The 23,114-nt window shown below is 42.6% G+C and overlaps 1 pseudogene; it reads right to left on the bottom strand.

The window, feature by feature from the left end:
- Positions 1-1,141: 1,141 nt before the first annotated feature.
- Positions 1,142-1,965, bottom strand: LOC125352271 (annotated as a pseudogene).
- Positions 1,966-23,114: the final 21,149 nt, after the last annotated feature.

Raw genomic sequence — 23,114 nt, 5'->3', positions numbered from 1 at the left:
AGCTTCAAGTAAAAAGCTGAATGACAGCACCCAGGCCCAGAGTTCAAGCACCATGACCAACCAAAACAAACAAACAACAGCAAAAAAAAGTAAAGTATAGAAATACAGTAAGTCCTGCTCATTCTATGTGTGGAAGACAGTAAAGCTGATTTTTTGCCAGGTCTTTGAACATCTTTTGCTCAAGGCTAGCACTCTACCACTTGAGCACAGCACCACTTTTGGCTTTTTCAGTGTATGTGGTACTAAAGAATTGAACCCAGAGCTTCATCCATGCTAGGTAAGTACTCTACCACTAAGCCACATTCCCAGCCAGTAAAGCTGATCCTATAGGAGTAAAGTGTAGACACTGGTTACTAGACTGGTCATGGTGGTGCACACCTGTAGTCTCAGGCAGGGGAATCAGTATCCAAGGCCTGCCTAGGCAAAATCAGCATGATAAAAGTAAAAGAACTAAGGATGTAGCTCAAGTGATAAAGCGCTTGCCTAGCAAGTGTGAGGTCTAGACTGTGAAGGATGGAGGAGAAACAGGGAAAGGTTGGTTAATAGGGTCCAGGGTTCAGTTAGAAATAGGTAAAATTGGGTAACTAGATGAGAAAAATTAAGTGTCTATTTTTTTAACCACAGTTCAACATTTTATTAACAACAGTTTACACTCAGGTTCAGATTCCTGTGAAGTTTGACTCAGCAAGGAGATGGGAGATGGCAAAAGCTGGCCCAGAACCCACAACACTTACGTGGACAAGTAGGAATACATGCAATCATTATTACCCACAGGACTAGCCTGTGGGACATTGCCCATGGGATCCTGGAGACAGAGAACCACCCAGCTCACATGGGCCTACCCTTAAGGCCATCCTATACATAGGAGAGGCCCTCAAATGTGTAGGACCACTGACCCTCCAAGAAGTCTGCTGTTCTATAGTATAAACAGGTCTTCCTTCAGCTGACTACAGTGACCATCTTTTCTGCAAGAAGTAGGCCTGGTAGTGGGAATGGAAGCAGAGTTGTGTTCTGTCTATGCATTCAGAAGAGGAAAGGCCCCACTTCAACTGAAGTATGGCCATGGAAGGTCCCTGTCCACACTGACAATACAGCATGGTCTCTCAGGAGCCTTCTGGCCATGTCCAGTGGTGACAGTTAGTTAGCTCTGTAGCATGAACTCGTGGGTGGTGGTCTCCCAGCAGGAGGGGTCCTTGTCCAGCATGCTTCGTTCTATAAAGGTCACATGGCCATCTGCATCCACAAGGATGACGGTGTTGGTTCTGGTGCCATAATTGGAGCCGCGCACACAAACAGCTGCAACCTTATTCAGTATGGGCCGCACATACTCCTGGCCCTGGTCCTCAATGGCTGGGTCAGGTAGCTATGCCTCCTCATTTTTGAGCACATCCAGGAGCTGAGCAATGAGGGAATCCTTGAGAAGCACCTGGCTCTGCTCCGCCACACCCATGAAGAGCTGTTTGCCGAAGCCTAGCTTCCTCCAAGGTGTCCCCAGCAGTGCATTGCACAGCCCATGGGAGACTGGTGTCAGGACAATGGGCTCTGAGTCTCCCCAGTTTCCATAGTAGCAAACAACATCTCCTTTTGCTGTACTTAAATCAGCTGCTATGAGGTTGAATCCATTGTATAGGTGACCTTTGGCAGCGACCTTCTTCAGGTAGGACAAGCTATTAACGTCAGGTAGAAATGGGATACAAGTTCTCTGCCACGGGCCTTCTGGTCCAGCTGTGGCTGCAGGTAGTTCGTGAGGGCTCCCAGCTTCCCCCTCACGCTGATGCCTAGCCAGGTGCCTCCCTCTCTGTCTTCTACCATGTCAAGCCCACTGAGGACCTCATTGTGGTTCCCCCAGAAGTCTGCCAACTTGGTTGGTCTGTGGTAGTATTCATCCCTGTTGGCAGCCAGGACGAACCTGTGCCCATTTTTAGAAACAGAGTGAGACTCAAACTTAAAGAAGATAATGCACATGTTGTGAGGGCCAGGCCGACGCTCATGTGAGGTCACAAGGTCGCCGCCACCTCCGCTGACTTCAATTAAGAGTCTATTTCAGTAGTTGCTGCAATAGTCGCTAGAGAAGATTTGGAAAATTCCCAAAAGAAAGAAATAATAAATACTTCCAATGGCAGATATACTAATGATATGATCATTAAACATAGTATTGCTATATCAAAATGTCACATTGTACCCATAAATGTGTACAAACAGTACAAGCAGTATCAATTAAAATACATTTAAGTGTTATGTTGTAATACACACATATATTTTATATATTATATATTTTACATATATACATTATATTGTTATATTATATATCATATCTAATATGGGACTTCATAGATGCACAAAAAGAGGTAGAGGATACAAACAAATGGTCCAGGGACAGCATAGCCCAGGAGAGAAGAAAATAAGCTCATGTCTGTTTTCAAACACATTTACCAGCAGCAAATCTAGACTGACCTGCATATCATCCTCTGAGTCACAATAGCATCTATGTATATGACTATAGTAAGGATTAAACAGTTAAAGCACGTGATATACTTATTTCAGTATCCACTTGGTGCTGCGATTTGGGTCTTGAATGTCCCCAGAGGCCCATGCATTATTAAAGACTTGGTGCTCAGTTTGGCATTATTGCAAGATTACAGACATTGTAGGAGATGGAGCCTAATGAGGTCTTAGGTCACTGGGAGGGGGACATGTGGTTGTGGCTCTTCCTTTCTCGCTCACTTCCCAGTCATCATGAAGTGAGCTGTTTCACTCCAAACATGGTGTAAAGCCTTGCCCGAGGTCCAGAGGAAATGGAGCCAATAGATCATTGGTTATGAACTCTTAAAACTGCAAGCCAAATCTTTTCTCCTCCTAAATTGATTGTCTCAGGTATTTGTTCTGGTAAGGAAAGCTGATTAATACATTTATGATTAAACTTAAAGATGTCAGCAATTATCATCAATGACCATTTCCACATGTAGCAACCTTCTATTCTCCTTCCTTCTACTCCTACCTTGGGTCAGAACATTTCCTCCTTTGTGTTCTGCCCTCCTTGTGGGTATTGGCATGGTGTGTTCAGGCCACCTCTTGGCCAGCCTTGGCATCTATTCACCTAATCCTTCTCTTCCAGACTGCCTGCAGGAACTGCCCCTTACCCGACACTTGATAAGTTAGGCGCTCCATCAACTCAGAGACAGGAAGAGGGACCTTAATACAGAATCTCTTTCTTAATCCTTTATGCCTTCCCACATATTAACATTCTAAGTGTGGTTTTGTTTTTATTTTTTACTAATTAGTAAAATTACAGTAATTAACCTGTCTTTCACTATGACCCGGACAGGCCCATTTGCCCAGTGCATCACACCATATGCCAATTACTGAACTGACAAGTCTTGTGAAAGAAATGGAGAGAACAAGGTCTGGGAGAACAGGGTCAAGCTGCCTCTGCAAGGCAGAGCTTTATTTATGGGATAAAGCAGGGTGGTTCAAGGCATGGGGAAGGTGATTGGAGGGAAAGGAAAGCAACCAGTGGTCTGTGCATGTATAATGAATCACGGCTCTTCATGGAAGGTGTGTTCAGAGAATGGCAATGATCTGAGGGTGGCGTTTTGGGCTTTTTAACATCAAAGAAGTTACCCATAAGACACTTATGCAGGCCTGAGCTAATTAGATCAGTGGTTTCAACAACTCGAAGCTAGACAAGCATCCTCAAAGCAACCAGGCAACTGGCACCATTATGCCACATGTGGCAGACATACTATCCCACCAAAGCTAGCTAGCAGGAGACTGCTGAGCTTCAGGACCTGGGGTGTGTGTGTGTGTGTGTGTGTGTGTGTGTGTGTGTGTGTTCAGTAGGTAGTAGCATAAACATGTCTAAAATTTTCATTATGGATTTTCTTATTATTCTGGAATAAAAATCCTAACCTTTCTCCACCTACCAGTAAGATCTTTCCACACTTCATATTTTCTCAGACAGAAGGAAACTCTTAAATTAGAATGTATATCCAATACTATTCAGCCAAGACTCTCCAAAGTGTAAGACTCTGTAATCAATATAAAATAGAAGAAGCTGGCCACTGCTGGCTCAGGACTGTAACATAGTCAGGTGGCTGAGATCCAAGAATCTCTGTTCAGAACTAGCCTAGGCAGACAAATATATCAGATTCTTATCTTAATTAACCGGTAGAAAGTCAGAAGTGGAGGTGTGGCACATGTAGTAGAGCACCAGCAGTGTGATTGGAAAAGCCAAAGGAGAGATCCAGCAAAAGAAAAAGAAAAGGAAAGAAAAGATGAGAAAAAAGAATGTGTGTGAGAGAGAGAGACAAAGAAAAAGAGAGAAAGAGAAAAGAAAAAAGGAAGAAAGAGGGAGGAAGGAAGGGAGGGATGAAGGGAGGGAGGGAGGGAGGAAAGAAAGGAAAAAAATCTAAGAGGAAGCCTCTGTAGATCATGTCTCCCCTTCATATGACCACACCCTCAGGGACTCTGGAGAAAGAAGTGGGGAGTAACTAAGGAGAGGCTCCACACTCTCCTTTTTCCTCCCTCACTCCCACATCCCCAGTTTCCAAGGTCCCCATTTCAGGCCACCTTTCTCTCTCAGCTAAGCCTATGCCCAGAAAAGGATCTGAAATATTTGTGGGTCTTAAGTCTGGGATGAAGAAGAAGACAAGATTCCCAAGCATACTGCATTGGAGCAGAAGGGCAAAACTAGAATCAAAAGGATGTATATCTAATTAGAGAACTGCAGGCCTGGGAATGAATGCCAGGGGGAAAATGTGTAACTGGGAGAGACTCCCTAAGCCATTGTAATTACACCACACAAGACCTTTCTCAGGGAAGTTAGAATAAGAAGCAAAAATAAGAGAGGTGTTTTTTTGTGTTTGTTTTTGATGTATGGTAATTGTTGTTCCTTAAATGCTAAAAATAGGCCTTACTACCTTGAAAAACAAGGTGGAGCCAAACGCTGCTGGCTCCTGCCTGTAATCCTAACTAATCAGATGGCTGAGATCTGAGGATCGTAGTTCAAAACCAGAGCAGGCAGAAAGACTATCTTCAATTAATCACCAAAAACTGGAAGCGGACCTGTGGCACAAGTAGTAGAGCATCAGATCTGAGCAACAAAGTCAAATTGATGCACAAGGCCTAAATTCAAGCCCCAATATTGACACAAATACACAAAAACAGGATGAGGTGGGAATACCATCTGATATGGAAAGAGACAGTAAGTAAGTGGAAAAAGCAGACAACTAATCATTGTGCAGAAAGAATATTTATACACTTGCTCCTACATACAAGGAAAATTCCAGAGAGTTACAAAATGTGAGAGTAGTTACTGTCTGAACAGGAAGCCTTGAAGGACTGGATGTGTGGAGTGGGAGAAAGACTTGTTTCTGATTTATCACATATATCTTTCATACTGTGATTTTTCAATTTGAAAAAAAAGTGGGATTAAAAAGATAGCATGAAGTTGGGTGCTGGTGTCTCACACCTATAATCCTAGCTACCCAGGAGACTAAGATCTGAGGGTCAGGGTTCAAAGCCAGACTTGGCAGGAAAGTCAATGAAATAACCATCAGAAAACCAGAAGTGGCACTGTGGCTCAAAATGGTAGAATGCTAGTTTTAAGTAAAATGTACAGGGAAAATACCCAGGTCTTTATTTATTTTTTTATTATTATTATTTTTTTTTTTTTTGGCCAGTCCTGGGCCTTGGACTCAGGCCTGAGCACCATCCCTGGCTTCTTCCGGCTCAAGGCTAGCACTCTGCCACCTGAGCCACAGCGCCCCTTCTGGCCGTTTTCCATATATGTGGTGCTGGGGAATCGAACGGAGAGCTTCATGTGTAGGAGGCAAGCACTCTTGCCACTAGGCCACATTCCCAGCCCCTACCCAGGTCTTAAGTTTGAGCCCCACAGCTGTCAAAAACAAACAAGCAAAAAACACACACCAAAAAGAAAAAGACAGCTTGAAAGAATTCAGTATCCTATGTATGATATCTTTTTTTTTTTTTTTTGCCAGTCCTGGGGCTTGAACTCAGAGCCTGAGCACTGTCCCTGGGTTCCTTTTGCTCCAGTCTAGCACTCTACCTCTTGAGCTATAGCGCCACTTCTGGCTTTTTCTGTTTATGTGGTACTGAGGAATCGAACCCAGGGCTTCATGCCTGCCTGCTAGGCAAGCACTCTACCGCTAAGCTACATTACCAGCCCCTGTATGATATCTTTTGATAAAAACCAATGGTTGGGCTGGGAATATGGCCTAAGGGCAAGAGTGTTTGCCTTGTATACATGAAGCCCTGTGTTCAATTTCTCAGCACCACATATATAGAAAAGGCCAGAAGTCACGCTGTGGCTCAAGTGGCAGAGTGCTAGCTTTGAGCAAAAACAAGCCAGGGACAGTGCTCAGGCCCTGAGTTCAAGCCCCAGGACTGGCAAAAAAAAAATGGCAAGAGCAGTTAACAAGAAAAAGGAGTTCTATGGATCTAACCAAAGACTAAGTGTTTTTGCTCAGTGTTCAAGTTCAGGTCTGCAATGTAAAGTGCTGTTAAATGTATCTGGAGAGGGCTAAGAATGTGGCTTAGTGGTAGAGTACTTGTCCAGCGGGTTCAATTCCTCAGTACCACATAAACAGAAAAGGCCAGAAGTGTCACTGTGGCTCTAAAGTGACTGGAGAGTCTGGACCAGAGGGCAGCTCCTCAGTGCCTGTATTAGCTTTTCTTCTGTGTGTGCTAATACTGGATCTTGAACTTAAGGCCTGGGCACTATCCCTTGGCTTTTTCATTCAAGGATGGCACTTTGCCATTTGAGCCACACCTCCACTTCCAGTTTTTTGCTTCTTAATTGGAAATAAAAGTCTCTTGGGTTTGTCTGTCTGGGCTGGCTTTGAATTGCAGTCCTCAGATTCAGCCTCCTGAATAGCAAGAATTACAGGCATGAACCTGTAACTAGCACTAGCCTTCTTAATGATGCAGGTTTCATCTTTTTTTTTATTTTTGCATGTTTCATCTTATAAACCAATATCCACTTCATCATTTCATTCCCAAACCTATTTTTTTAACAAGATAGGATTTCAGAAAATGTATTCCTTTTTTTGTCGTTGTTGTTTTGTTTGGGTTTTTTTTGTTGTTGTTTTGGGTGGGATGGTACTGGAATTTGAACTCAGGGCCTCATACTTGCTTGAGCCATGCCTCCAGCCCTGCTTTTTGCTAGTTATTTTGGAGATGGAGTCTCAAGGAGTTTTCTTCCCAAGCTGGTGCCTCAGTTCTCTGGACTTCAGCTTCCTGAATAACTATGATAACAGGGATGAGTCAGCATCAGCACACCATCCCTATGGCTATCTTCATCTTTAAGCCTGGGAATCATTTCTGTAGATACTAGCTGCCCAAAAGTTCCTTGCAGGACTTCCTCAGCTCTTTTGGACTGCTGCTGTGTATTAGGAACATTACAGTGTGATTCAAATCCAAAGCCAGGGAGCACATGGCTGTGGGAGGGTAAATGTCTCCTGCTCACAAAACAGCACTTCACATTCATGAGTTTCCAACCCACACAGAATCTTTGTTCAGTTCCTTACACTTCTGCTTTGGGGATTTGGAGGCTGCATTTGTTGATGAAAAAAAAAACAAAGCAAAAGCCCCACAAGTTCTGAAAATTAGAAAATTTCCCAGTGGAACATTCTATTAAAAAAAAAAAAAAAAAAGGAGGAGGGGGGAACAAAACACCTCAGATCTCCAGAAGCCAGGCACTAAGTTCAGTTCCCACAGGCGCTGAGAACAGCCAGAGCAAGCACTATTACAAAAGCCACAGAAAATTCCTGTGCTACTCCAACTGCTACCCCAGCACACTTAAATTGGGAAAAAAACACTGGCTTGGAAAACAATCTTAGTATCCAAAATATATATCCTTTAGGCACCATGGAAGAGAGTAAATCCATGTATGAGCTCAAAAGACAACTGAGAAAAATGGGTGAGTAACCAAGCATTGGAGTGTGAAGTTGGATGGCAAATTTCATCTGATAGGCAGTTTCTCCCAGCAGAGTTCTTGAAGCACAGAGGATCACACAATGACTTTTGTGATCATACACACCCAGGCAACCAAATTAACCACAGCTTTTGGGGGCTGGGAATGTGGTTTAGTGGTAAAGTGCTTGCCTAGGATGCATGAAACCCTGGGTTTGATTCCTCAGCACCACACAAACAGAAAAGGCTGGAAGTGGTGCTGTGGCTCAAGTGGTATAGTGCTAGCCTTGAGCAAAAATAAGCCAGGGACAGTGCTCAGGCCCTGAGTCCAAGCCCCAGGAATGGCAAAAAGAAGAATTCACTTTTTAAGAGAGAACCAGATAAATGCATTACAACAATTAGAATGACACCATGGAGAAAAGAGATGAGAGGGAAAGCTTATAAAGTTTACCGTATATGCCAAACACAGCACTTAATGTTCTGAATGTGACTGATTTTTATTCTCGCTCTATCTCTGTTAAATAGATGCTATCATTCTTTTACTACCGATTAGGCGGTTTAGAAGTCCAGGTGTCTGGCTCTTAACCTCTACCTTATTTTCCTCTGACCTTTTTTCCCATTCTGAACTTTTAATCTAATATATTCAATAATCCAAGAGGGTAGACAGCAAAACTCATAGTTCCTGAGGCTGGAGGCATGTAGCCAGCCTAGCAGGCAGTTGGTATGTATTGGAAGCCATGAGTTCCAAACCAAGAGCTCAAAAAAAGGCTGATTCATCTGCACCTCATCCCCAATCAACATCTAAAGCAATCTCCTTAAATCTTTAAATTTTGCAATAATCTGCCAGACAGTTCTGCATATAACTGTTAACCCCGTGCTAAAACTACCCAGGTTTTTGAGGTCACCTTGTATCACATTCTTGTCAGTTTTAACAGGGTAAACCTGAAGCTCACCAGATGCATCAGCCCAAAACAAAAGGAAGTAAGTCACTGAGTGTTATCAAACAAATCATTTTGATAAGGAAAACAAGGTATAGGTAGAATGAGCCTAGCCTGATAAGGGAAAGCCTGCTATTTCCAGAACCAGTTTGACCAAAATTAGATTGACCTTCATACTTCAAGTAATTTTCAAGAAACTAGAAGTTGGAATAAACCAAATTCAAAACATTTGTGTAATGCCCAGCACTCAAAGCTAGAACCCAAGTGCTATGAAAGGAAAGGACTGTACTTCGGTCAGTTGGTGCTCAGACTTTGGAGTAGTAATTCCTCTGGGCCCCTGGCATAATAAACATGAGTTCTCAACTCTCCAGAGTGCCCAGTGCTGCTTGTTTCTTCCCAGACTATTTTCTGTAACAATTAGGTTCTCCTGGGAAACTACAACTGTGCTGGCCCTTTGTGCAGGCTTTCACTCTGTAGAAGCACACAAGCTACTAGGTTTGAAGGAGTTGGCACTACCCAATTGTTATTTCAGGTCCTCCTCTCCAAAGGGCCCAAGGTTCTGAGAAAGTGGCAGTCTTCTGGACTCAGTGGCGAGATGGACCCTCCTGATCACCTGCTTCTGAATCAGGTAAGGGCCAGGTCTTTGACCCAACTGGTCCCATCCAGTAGGATGGAAGGGAGCCCTTTCTGAAAAGAGCCACCAGGCCCTTTTAGGAGGAGTCTTCCATTCACTGCTTCTCTTCGTAGAGGGCCACCAGTTTAGAACATTCCCACAGTGGCCGGGGCAGGGGGAGGGGGGGGTACCACTTGTATCAATGTGTGAGTGAATGTCAAACTATTTGTGGCTCTACTGCAGAAAGTAAGAGTCTGAGTAGGTCCTAAACCTGCAGTTTAATGGTGACATTGCAGGGCATCATGGTGATTCATGTCCACTCCCCTATTAGCAGGGAAGTGCACCATCTGGTGACCTGAAGCTTGGTCACCCACACCAGTTCCCCTAGGTAGACTCCTGGTTACAGATTGCATAAACCCTACCCTCCTGGGTGAGATTCTGCACAGACTCATGGGTCCAGTGCACTGTCTTATTAACAAAACCATTTGGGCCTCAGAAAAGAAAGAAGCCCACCTATCAGGGAAACCCTGACAAAGGGGCCCCTGTGCCTCTGCCATGTGTCCCAGTTGCCCCTCTGCAGTGGCAGAGGCACTGAGGCCACTGCCTCCGTGACCACTGCCATCAGTCTCACCTCAACCAGTGGAGCTAGACCCCAAATCTGCGTGTGGACTGGCCCTTCCAGCCTGTGCTTGAGCCTGCGCTCAAGCTCAAGCATTGCAAATGCCCCTCTGAGAAGTGTGGGGCCCTCAACAAATTGGACCAGATGTTTAAAAGGGGGGGGGGGGGTGGCTGTATTTTATTACCAACTCTTCAGTACTAACTGATGCCCAAAACTGTGACAGGGTTCCAGAAAGCTCAGGAATTTCCTGCAGATTTATATGAAAGATGGTGCAAGGTCTTCTAAATCTTTACCCTTTTATATCCTGAGGCCCTCAAAAACCAACAGATGGCAAACACTGCATTTGTGTCTTAGTCTTCTATGGACATACAGAAGAAACTTCAAAAATTGGAGGGATTCACGGGCATGAATGCCTCTCAACTGCTGGAAGTAACCAATGAAGTATTTGTCAATCAAGACCATCATGGCTAGAAAGAGACATACCAGCAAAAATCCAATATGCTTATTTCAGGGAATTTGGCTACTAGAAAAAAATGGATGCTCCAACTGGAAAGTGGGGGGGTTAAGCCAATCCAAGCAAGAAGATACTACACTGAAAAGGAGAAGATCAGCTGGATCTCAGCAGGAAAATTTCACTGATCCATGGCTGTACAAGATCCATATTAGGGAGGATCAGGATCCCTGACCTTAGCCCCTGGGGAGCACATGGTTGAAATGATGGTGAGGGCCAACAAATGATTTGGAGAAGCTGGAGATGGAGATCTGGCCCCCTTCCCAGGGGGCCGACTCAACTGCAGCATGTGGATGACCTCCTTCTAGCTAGTCTCCACCAAAAGAACTGCTGGTAAGACACCTAGGCATTGCTGAACCTCTTATCAGAGGCTCAATACTGAGTCTCCTAGAAAAAGGCCAAGATACATCAACAGTAGGTAAACTAGCTGGGCTTTTTTGGTCCCCTCTGGGGCCAGAGAAGTAGCAAGCTATCTATGCAATACATAGGCCAAACACCAAGTAAATGGTATAAGAATTCCTAGGTGCAACTGGATCCGGCAGAATTTGGATACCAGAGTATGCAGTATTGGCTTGGCCTCTCTTTGAGGTTGCAAAAGGCTCAGAACAAGAGCATTTGCAATGGAAAAATGAACAAGATCAAGCTTTTCAGGAAGTCAAGCACCAGCAGACCTCTAACACAGCCCTTGGACTTCCTAATATGACTCAGGAATTTGACCTCTTTGTCCTAGAGAAGAGCCAAATGGCCCTGGACATCCTTAGCCAAGAATTTGGATGGTGGCAGTGGCTGGTGGCTTATCTTTCCAAGTAAATTGGATTCTATTGTAACAGGATGGCTGCCATGCCTTCAGGCCCTAGCTGCCACTCTAAGCTTAGCTCCAGAGGCAGAGAAGCTAACACTAGGCCAAAACATCCATACAAGTGTCTTACATAGTGAGCACGTGAATGGATAGCAGAAGGTATAGATGGCTAACTGGCTCCTGGGTGACGCACTATTATGCAAATCCACAGGTCAAACTGAAAACTATCAGTCATAAATCCAGCTACCTTGCTGCCAGCAGACACAGGCCCCCAGAACCATATCTGTGAAGACCTGGGAGATGAAGAGTTTTCAAGCAGATATGACCTAACTGATCATCCTCTCAAGTCCCCAAACTTGACCCTCTTCACTGACAGAAATAGTTATATCAGAGAACAATGCTGAATGGCAGGATTTGCAGTCCTCATTGAGAACCAGACGTTAAGACAAAGGCCCTTCCCCAGGAGTAGTCGGCCCAATGGGCAAAACTTGGACTTTAATTAAGGCTCTGGAACTTGTTGCTACCAAATGAAGTCACATCCACACTGACTCTAACTAAATATGCCTTCCCTTCCCTGCACATACATGAAGCCATGTGCAAGGAAAATGACCTGCTCTCAGCAGGAGCAAAAGAGATTTCAAAAACAACAAAGATATCCTCCAACTGCTCAAGGCAGTATGGGCCCCATCGCAGGTGGCTGTAATCCACCATAGAGGACATCAAATGGGCAATCATCTAGTCAGTAAAAGAAATAGGTATCAAAACCAGATGGAAAAAAGACTACTCAACAGTCTAAAAGCACCCTTTCCATGGGACTTACATCTCGGGTGTTAGTGGCCCCAAGCCTCCCAGAATGTCCGAAGTATATAACCAAGAGGAAGAGAAATGGGCAATCTCAGAGGGGGGCCATTAGAATACAGAAGGATGGTGGGGGCTTCCCAGCCAGCACCCCCTTATCCTACAAAAATTGACCTATCAACTAGTAACACAGTACCATGAAATGGTACACTAAACTGGAGTCCTTGTTAGAACAATATTACATCATTGCCAAACTCCCCACCCTGTGTGCCCACTTCAAAAATGTGCAATCTGTGCCAAAAGTAATATAAGCCAATGAACTGCCAAGACCCCTAACATATAAGCTGGGGAGATATCACCTTTTGAGGACATCAAAGTAGACTCAGGATGGGTAGGGACCTTTGCCACATGCATCAGGAGGGCCCAGGAGGTTACAAAGGCTCTGTTAAAAGAGATCATCAGGTCAGCGCACCTGCTGTGTCCATGGAGCGAGCCTGCAGGATCTGAGAACCCCGGGTCGGTGTTATCTGTGAGCAAGAGGAAACTGCAGCCCACTTGAGCCGCCCTCACTCAGACACCTTCAACAGTAAACAAGATAAAGCAGCTTCTTAAAGATAAGCCTGAACATGTAGGAGTGAAAGTTGGTGTCCAAAGCAGGGACTGTAAAGGCCTTTCATATACTCTAGAATATACAAAGACAAGAGGAGATTCTGATGAAGAGGTTGTTCAAGTTGGAGTTAGCGTATTCAAAGCGTATTGAAAAGAAAACACAACTAACACTTTTAGGAACAGTAATGGACTATGTTGAAGACAAGTTACCCATCAAGTTTTTCAGTAACCCAAACACCAAAGGAACTTGTGGCTGGGGAGAACATTTCAATATTTGAAACCTCAGTACTCTTCTGGCTGTAAACTCCAGAGAAGCTTTTGGAAACCTTGAAAGTTACTGAAGAAATCATGTGACTGTCCTGTGTCATGTCTATAATGTGTAGCTTCATTGTTAGGGAAATAAAGTGACGCATTTTCAAAATGAACCTGATATGTTAGAATCCAGAAGATGTGCTATTTATGCCCTCTGTAGTAGACAGAATAAGAAATCAGTGCTTGCAGAATTACTTTTCTGTTCTGTATAGCAAAACATCCTGCTCTGCCTCAACTATCGTGAATGCTTTGTTTGCAACTACTTTCATAAAAGATGATTTTGCTAAGTATTTTGAGAGAGAGAGAGAGAGAGAGAGAGAGAGATCATACCCAGATATGGGCTGCCTCTGTCTGTAAGATCAGACAATGGTCCAACGTTTGTTCTGAGACTACCCAGATGTGTCTAAGGCATTATGTAGCAAGTGGAAACTCCATATAGCTAATGCTGACAGAGTTCAGGGAACGTTGAGTGCATGAGGCAAACTATAAAAACCACCTTAGCCAAACTCTACCAAGAAACCAGGGCACTGTGGGTGGACGTGTCCATGGCTCTACTTCAAGTCCAATGTACACAATTCCTTGGGGTTTCCCCCTTTTGAGGTTATGTTTGGCAAGCCCCCACCTATCATTGGTATGTTAAAGGGAGATTCCACACAACTGGGGAGAAATAGAGCTGTCACAACAGCTCCAAGTCTTGAAGAAAACACTCATATCTCCTGGGAAGTTTATTTGGGGGGGGAACCCAACACCTTGGAGAGTGCACTTACCCTTACCAATCAGTAGAATCAATGTGGGCCAAAACTGTAAAAGATTAAGGTGTCAATGTCTCACATTTGTAATCCTAACTACTCTGAAGGTTGAGATCTGAGAAAGTTAGAAGCCAGCCCAGGGCAGGAAAGTCCAAGAGACTCTCATCTCCAGTTAAGCACCAAAAAAGCCTGGAACAGAGCTGTGAAACAGCACTAGCCTTGAGCAAAAATAAAGCTTAGATGGGCTTGGAATATGGCCTAGTGGTGGAGTGCTTGCCTTGGGTTCGATTCCTTAGCACCACATATATAGAAAAAGCCAGAAGTGGTGCTATGGCTCAAGTGGTAGAGTGCTAGCCTTGAGAAAAAAAAGCCAGGGAGAGTGCTTAGGCCCTGAGTTCAAGCCCCAGGACAGGAAGGAAGGAGGGAAGGGAGGGAGGGAGGGAGGGAGGGAGGGAGGGAGGGAGGGAGGGAGGAAGGAAGGAAGGAAGGAAGGAAGGAAGGAAGGAAGGAAGGAAGGAAGGAAGGAAGGAAGGAAAGAAGGAAGGAAGGAAAAGAAAAAGAAAGCTTAGGGAGAGCACCTGGGCCCAGAGTTTAAGCACGACATAAGAAAAGAAAAGCTGAAAAACAGCTCTAATCCACCAGGGAGAGCCCCATCTTGTCATCTTAACCAGCTCCTCTGGGGTAAAGGTGCCAGGCAGCTCTCACTCCTTGGATCCACCAGACCTGATAGGAGAGCAGCTGTCCCAGAGGAGTGAGAGATCCAGAAAGCAAAAGCTCACTAGGAAATCTCATTATGAACAAGCTTGAGCGTGGGAGACAGCAAACAGCCTTTCTCTGGTCACTCCTGGCAGGAGAAGGATGACCTTCTGGAGCAGATATTGGCCGTGGCTACCATGGCTGGACTCAGTATGGAACAATGTAGGATGGATGTCAAGACTGTGTATTTACTGTTCCTGTCTTGTAAAGACACCCCGATGTCAGAATAACAAACAATGATACTCAGTCTGTCAGTTAAAAACTACGTTTTAGAGGGGTTTTTTCCCTCCTTTTTTGATGTTTTTGTTTTCTTTCCCTTTTGTTCTGTTGGTTCCTTTATCTATCTGTCTTTGGGAGTGTAAGCGGAGGCACAGAAATGAAGAGACAAGGGGTGAATAAATGCAGCAGTGGTGCTAACTGGACATTATGTTGAAAATGAACTATACAATTTGTGGGTGGGGATGGAGACAGCGAGTAAAGGGGTGACATTGTTCAAAAGGAAATGTACTCTTTGCCTCACTTCTCTAACTGTAACCCCCCTGTATACCACCCAAGATTCCCTTGAGGAAATATGCTTGAACTGGGGTCAAGAGAAGTAGGGGAACCCACCCCCAAACCCACACCCACCCCTTTGCTCCAGGAGCACAGCCACCCATTCAAAGAATGGTTCTCAAGACTAGGCAGGTCACAGACATTAGTAGGCTTAGTCTTAGCCATCACTTAGCCATGTCTAAGGGTGCTTAGTCATTCTGTGTATACTGCTTCTCAGTCTCCAGCCCTACGACAGAGAGAGAGAGAGAGAAAGACAGAGAGAGAGAGAGAGACAAAGACAGAGAGAGAGACAGAGAGAGAGAGAGAGAGAGAGAGAGAGAGAGAGAGAGTTGAAGGAATATCTGCCATTATCAGAACTAGCTCTATACTGCCATTACCAAAACAGCTCAACCTGGTAAGGTAAATCCTGTATTGCCAGAACCAGCTTGACCAAAACTAGCCTAAACTTTAGGCTTCAAGTATTTTTCAAGAACCTGTAGTGTTTGGAGTAAGCCATAAACTGAAAACATCTATGTTTTACCCAAAACCCAAGTGCTACAAAAGGGACTCAGACGTTGGAGTAGGAACTCCTCTGCACCCAGTTTCCTTCCAGAGTATTTTCTGCAACACTTTGTTAGAAATTTGGGAAATTATGTTAAGTTTTTTTCTAGCTTTAAAATGTGCTGTAACTAGTTGGGTGCAGTGGCTCATGTTTGTAATCCTAAGGACTCAGAAGTTGATATCTGAGGATTGTGATTTGGAGCCATCCAAAGCAGAAAAGAACATATTAGGAAAATCTGTGAGACTATTATCTCCAATTAACCACAAAATAGCCAGAAGGGAAGCTGTGGCTCAAGTGGTAGACTGCTAGCCTTCAGCAAAAATCGCTAGGAGAGTGCCCAGTCCCTGAGTTCACACACGCGCACACACACAATGTGCTATAACTTACACAAGAAAGATAAATTGCATTTCTTTAGTATAACAAATGGCTTGGTGAAAGTGATATATAAACAGGATAGTATGCTAAATGCACAGAGAAGCTACTTATTGGAGAAAGGGGTCTAATTATTTTGCAATATAAAGAATTCCTTCCTGTAAATTTATTTATCATTCATCCTTATCCAAACACAAGCTTTGGTATTTTAATTTAATAATAGATAAAATAAATTCTGAAAATAAGTAATGAATCTGAAAAATGGCAGAAAAGACAAAGCAAGAACTAGGGTAAGTTTGGGCAATCCTGAAGGTCTATGACATCACAAAAGTGGCCCCACTGTTAGCTGACAGCTACTGGGCAACAACAATGTGTGGAAAGAATTGTGGTCGGTTATACAACTATAGGTGTTCATATGAGTTTAGGACCCCACAAAATATGTTTCCCAACCTGCTGGCCTTTAGGAAATGATGTACCTTGCCTTGAGGTTGCTTATTCTCCAGCACCTATGTGATTGCAGGACCCCAGCATCCAAGGTCAAGATCACTGTTCTCAGTTTCTTATCTAACTTTTGTGAATGTTTCTATTTTATTGGTAATCTTTCAACCTTACTTCCCCTCATCCCTCAGCCTCTGGGTCTCAAGATGTCATCACACCTCTGAGCATCCTAGGGCACCCAGGATCTCTAATCTCAGAACATTAAGCATCCAGCTACTTTCACCTCAGCCCCCACTGTCATCTCCACACAATAGTCCTCTTCACCTTGGGCTTCTGAAGCATCACATCTGACTGTCCACAGCTGGGTTCTCCACTCTGGCTACACTCTACGGTCACCTAGTTGGGATTCTAACTTACTGGCCCTGTGTGGGGCTCAGGCATCAGACATTTCCAAGGATTGTTGTTCTGACCACAGTCAATTGCTCTTTCTGCTTCATTCTTTTGCTCCAGTGCTGCCTGGTTCTCTGATGCATCAACTCTTTTCCCCACATAGGCACCGCCCCTCCTCTTTCCCCTTCTTGTATCTGTGTCTCCCCACCCCGCCTCCAAAAAGTTACACCACCCCCTAATAGTGCCACAAGCTAGTAATCACACCTGATTGCCAGAGCAGGAATGGGAAAAATAAGCATCACTAACATGAACAGGATATTGATGAGACCCTTTACTTTTCAGTTGCGGTGGTTACACACTTGATGCATTAGCAAAACTCACTATAAAGGGAGAATTTTTACATGTATTAACTATACCTTAACTTGTTTTCTCCTCTGTGTTGCTACTAGAGCTTGAAGTTGGGGTTGCTTAGTTTTACTTGACTTTTTACTCATTGTTGGTGGCCTACCACTTAAAGCACTGCTTTAGGCTTTTATTTGATTAATTGGAAATCAATGTCTTATGGATTTATGTGCCAGACTGGCTTTCATCCTCAGATGGCAGCCTCCTGCATACCTAGGATTATAGGGGTGAGCCACAGGTGCCAGGCCTTAATTATTAAAATTTAAAGAAAACAAAAAATGTTATATCCTACTAACTTAAAAAAAAAGTATTTCAGTAATGGAGTTATTTCCATTATATTTGTAACTACTCATAATTGCTATTTATCCTTCTATGGTTCTACAAATTCCACGTTTAAATGGTAGATTCAAAATAAGCAGGGGCTGGGGATATGGCCTAGTGGCAAGAGTGCCTGCTTCATATACATGAGGCCCTGGGTTCGATTCCCCAGCACCACATATACAGAAAATGGCCAGAAGTGGCGCTGTGACTCAAGTGGCAGAGTGCTAGCCTTGAGCAAAAAGAAGCCAGGGACAGTGCTCAGGCCTTGAGTCCAAGCCCCAGGACTGGCCAAAAAATAAATAAATAAATAAATAAGCAATGATAACATAGTAACTATAAGACACGAACTTAAATTATTTAAATGTTGTCATTCTGAGATCACTTGGAAATGGTGATTGGCATTTAAAATTTTTAACACTGAAAAGAATGAACAGTGGACATTGTGTGCTTGCTAGTGCAAATTTCAGTTAGCACATACACATTCCAGAATATTGCATTTCTATCTTTAAAAGAGACATTTATTCTTTTTCAGCTATAAGTTGCTTTAAAACTGAAGAATATATTTCTTTAATCCAATATTACCTCAGTAGTAAACTTGGTAGTTGCTTTAATTTTACTCCTTGGACTTTTCAAATAACAAAATAAAAATAACAAATTATTTGTTAGTTATAGCACATTTTTTCTAAAAACAGGTCTTACTGTGTAGCCCAAGCTGGCCACAAACTCATGATCCTCCTGCCACAGCCACCCAAGTGCTGTGATTATAGGTGTACATTAAGGTACCTGGCTGTTACAGGAAATTTCTGAAGAGATTCTGTAACTACCTACACATTTTCATGTGGAAAAAAGACTTGAAAATAAGATTAATTTTAAAAATCTTCTTCCATGAATTATGAAAGAAGATAGATTGAAAATTCCAGCTATACTTTCTTTTTTTTTCAAATTTTTATTATCAAACTGATGTACAGAGAGGTTACAGTTTCATACATTAGGCATTGGATACATTTCTTGTACTGTTTGTTACCTTGTCCCTCATACCCCCCTCCCTCCTCCCCCTTTCCCTTTTCCCCCCTGAGGTGTTCAGTTCACTTACACCAAACAGTTTTGCAAGTATTGCTTTTGTAGTTGTTTGTCTTTTTTTACCCTGTGTCTCTCAATTTTGGTATTCCCTTTCAATTTCCTACTTCTAATACCAGTATACATGGTTTCCAATATACTCAGATAAGATTACAGAGATAGTGTAGGTACAACCACAGGAAGGTGATACAAGAACATCATCAATAATAGAAGCTACAGATACAGACGGGACGTTGAAAGTAGTTACAACTGTGAAATAACAATCGTTTCCATAACATGGAGTTCATTTCACTTAGCATCATCTTATGTGTTCATAAGGGTATAGCTATTGGGCTCTTGTGATGCTCTGTTATGACTTGCCTAAACCTGTACTAATTATTCCCAATAAGGGAGACCATAGAGTCCATGTTTCTTTGGGTCTGGCTCACTTCACTTAGTATAATTTTTTCCAAGTCCTTCCATTTCCTTACAAATGGGGCAATGTCATTCTTTCTGATAGAGGCATAAAATTCCATTGTGTATATGTACCACATTTTCCTGATCCATTTGTCTACTGAGGGGCATCTGGATTGGTTCCAGATTCTCACCTATACCTTCTTGAACATAGGTACACTTAGAAAGTCAATTTTTATAGCCATTGACAAATATGCATAAGTAAAACTTGAAAACAAAAGTATTGGGGAAAAATCTTTTCAATAAATAAACTCCCCCTTCATATTCTTTTTCATCTTTATTCAACAAAGATGAAAATAATATATCTTAGAGGAAGTTAAACTTCTGACACAGCAGACCAAAATAATTTCCTCCCAGAAAACAAGCATAAAACTCACAAAACTATTTTTAAAAATAATTTTATGAGGGATAGGAATATGGCCTAGTGGCAAGAGTGCTTGCCTCACATGCTTATGAAGCCCTGGGTTTGATTCCTCAGCACCACATATGTAGAAAATGGCCAGAAGTGGCGCTGTGGCTCAAGTGGCAGAGTGCCAGCCTTGAGCAAAAAAGAGGACAGAGACAGTGCTCAGGCCCTGAGTTTAAAGCCCAGGACATGTAAAAATAACAATAACAATAATAATAGTTTTATGAGCCAGGCACCAGTGGCTCATGCCTGTAATTTGAGCTACTCAGGAGGCTGGTATCTGAGAATGGGAGTTTGAAGCCAGCCAGGGCAGAAAGTTCATGAGACTTATCTCCAATTAACCAGCCAAGAGCAAAAGTGGAGTCGTGTGCCCTTTAAGTGGTAGAGTGCTAGCTTGTGAAAAGGTAAGGGGTAGTGCCCAGGCCCCAACTTCAAACCACAGTAATGGCACAAACAAATTGAAAGAAGGGAAAAAGTAATGTTATGGCTCTGGAAATTTACCAAAGGCACCCAAAAGACAAAGTGGTATTTAGCTGTGTGTACCTGTGCAGACTTTGAGGGAGGAATATAAAGAGTCTTTAGACTTACTTTTTATTAATCTCTTGCCAACCTGATTTGCCAAGTCATTTTATTAGGAAATGAAAACCCATAGTTGCTGTTAACTATGGATAGTGTTGAAACGTGTGTCTGTCTGTCTGTCTGTGTGTATCTGTGTGTCTGTGTGTCTGTGTATGTATTATCTACCCTTTAAGGTAATGGATACATTTGATGTTAACAGATTGTGTGTAATATAATATTATGTAGGAGAAAGAAATGTATACCTTTCAGCCTTATAAGACGTATAAAACAACTTGTTCTAGTATTGCCAATGCAACCATAGGCAGGACTCAAAATTCAATAAATCTAGAAGCTTTTTCCTAAGTGAAATTCAGTAAATGTAGGCCCGCAAATAATGTTATAAATACACATATGACCCTTCACAGAAAAAAGTTTCCTACTGCTGACTGGGTAAATGAGTATGTGTGTGTGTGTGTGTGTGTGTGTGTGTGTGTATTCTATCCATATTTTACAGTGTTTCTGTAACTGTGACAAATAGCTGAGCTAAACTAACTTCAACTTCAAAGCAGAAAGGTTTATTTTGGCTCAGTTTCAGAGGTTCCAGGTGACATTATCATTCTGGGGCTTGTGGTCAGGCAGTGCATCTTAGCAGACAGCATATGACAGAACACTAGGCACTAGTGGCTCAAACCTGTAATCCTTGCTACTCAGGAAGCTGAGATCTGAGGATAATGGTTCAAAGCTAGCCTGAGCAGGAAAGTCTGTGAAACTCTTATCTCCAATGAACTACCAGAAAGCCAGAAATAGCCCTGTGACTCAAAGTAGTAGAGTCCCAGCCTTGAGTAAAAAGAAGCCAGAGATAGTGCACAGGCTCTGAGCTCAAGCCCCATAACCAGTAAAAAAATTAAAATTAAAAAATCTGCTAACTTCATAGAGGCCAGGAAGCAGAGAGAGTAAATGGGAAATAACTGGAGGTCCAATATTTCCTTCATGTGCATGCCTTCAGTGACCTCATTTCCTCCCACTAACCCTGCTTGCTAAAGTTCCACTATCTAGAATGGGCACCCAAGCTTTCAACAGAAAGAAAGGAAAGAAAGAGGGGGGGGGAAGGGGAGGAGGGAAAGAGGGAAGGGGCAGAAGGAAGAAAATCAACATTTGATATATATAATGGCTAAAATAAAATTTAACACATTTGGGAAAATAGAATACAGATCCAGAGGATGTGAAGATAAATCAACTAGATGATCAACTCTGAGAAACAAAAGGGAAAAAAGAATGAAGAATATTAAACCCAACCTCAGATGCCTGTGGACCGCCATCAAGCATGTGCTCAATGGGAGTCCCAGAGAACAAGGAAAAGAGACAACTAGCAACAATATTTAAAGAAACAATGGCCAAAGCTTCTCAAATTTGAAGGAAAACATTGACTACATTTCCAAAAAAGCTCAACATCTAGAGTTTTCATGGTATGCTAACATAAAAAGTAGGACAAATTCAAGAGATGCACATTTGCACATAAAATAACCAAATTTCTGAGAGATAATCTTGAAACAGCAAGAAAGTTTATTTGTCTTATTTAAAGATTGTCTATATAAAAGTAACCTTAGATTTCTCATCAAAAACAATGAAGGGCTCATGGGGGGAAAGGGAAAGGGTGAGGAGGGAGGGAGGTAGGAGGGACGAGGGAACAAACAGTACAAAAAATGTATCCAATGCCTAATGTATGAAACTGTAACCTCTCTGTACATCAGTTTGATAATAAAATTTTGAAAAAAAAACAATGAAGGTTAGAAATCAGTGGTTGACAGCTTTAGAAAACTGAAGAAAAATAAGACTACTAAATACAAATTCTTCCTCTACTAAAGCTATTCTTCAATGTGAAGGAGTAATTCAATTGCTACCAGATAAAGACTAAAAAATACATATCACCCATTGACCTGCCCAACTAAAAATTTCAGTCCTTTGGGCCAAAATGAAAGACACTAGATAATAATGTGAATCTTCATAGAAATAAAATACATCTGTAAAGGTAACAGCAGGTAAAAACCATAAAAGGCAGTATGAATGTATTCTTGCTGTACCTCTTCCATTTCCTCAGAACTCAACTGGATGAATAGAAGGGAGATCTGACTGTAACGTCTGCTTGCAAGGTTAACCTGCTGATCTGACAGCTGTATGGGTGTCCCTTTGCCCCCTCAGTACTCTGTCCTTCTCAATGCTAGTTCTCTACCGGTTTTCTATCAAAGAGAACAACCTTACCTGTGCAAGGGGACCATAAGTACATAATAAAATCCCTATGTAATTGCTATATAATTAACATAAGCCAGTGCATAACTGTGCTCCCCCTCTAGAACCTCCAACTAAGCTCTCAAAGACCATAGAATAATATAATAATTACACATTTGTGGATGAGCATATGATGTGTAAAATAGTAATTGTAGGCCAGACACTGAGGTCTCACACCTTTTATCCTTAGCTGCTTGGGAGGCTGAGATTTTGAGGATCCTGGTTCAGAGCCAACCCAGGCAGAAAAATTCCCAAGGCTCTTATCTTCAGTCAACCAAAAGCCATAGTGGAAGTGTGGTGTAAATGGTAGAGTGCCAGGCTTGGCAAAATAAAGCTAAGGAAGGGTGTGAGGCCTTGATTTCAAGCCCCAGAACTGATACATACACACACACATACACACACACACACACACACACACACACACACACAGAGTGATTGTAGGGCAAAAGCCACACAAATAAGGACGAGGTAGAACTATATTCAAGCAGTTTTTTTTTATATATTATTGAACAGTCACATTAAACTAGATTATTACACATTAAGATATTAAATATGCCCCTCCCAAGACAAGGCTAATATTTAGTTAGATTAATCAAGAAATAGAGAAGACTCAGTTATTAAAATCGAGAACAACTTTAATAATTCAGAACAGAGAACATCCCCACTGAGCTTATAGAAATAA

The sequence above is a fragment of the Perognathus longimembris genome, chromosome 6, assembly GCF_023159225.1.
Source record: "Perognathus longimembris pacificus isolate PPM17 chromosome 6, ASM2315922v1, whole genome shotgun sequence".
In the NCBI taxonomy this organism is placed as follows: domain Eukaryota; kingdom Metazoa; phylum Chordata; class Mammalia; order Rodentia; family Heteromyidae; genus Perognathus; species Perognathus longimembris.
This window is presented reverse-complemented; position numbering and strand designations above follow the sequence as displayed.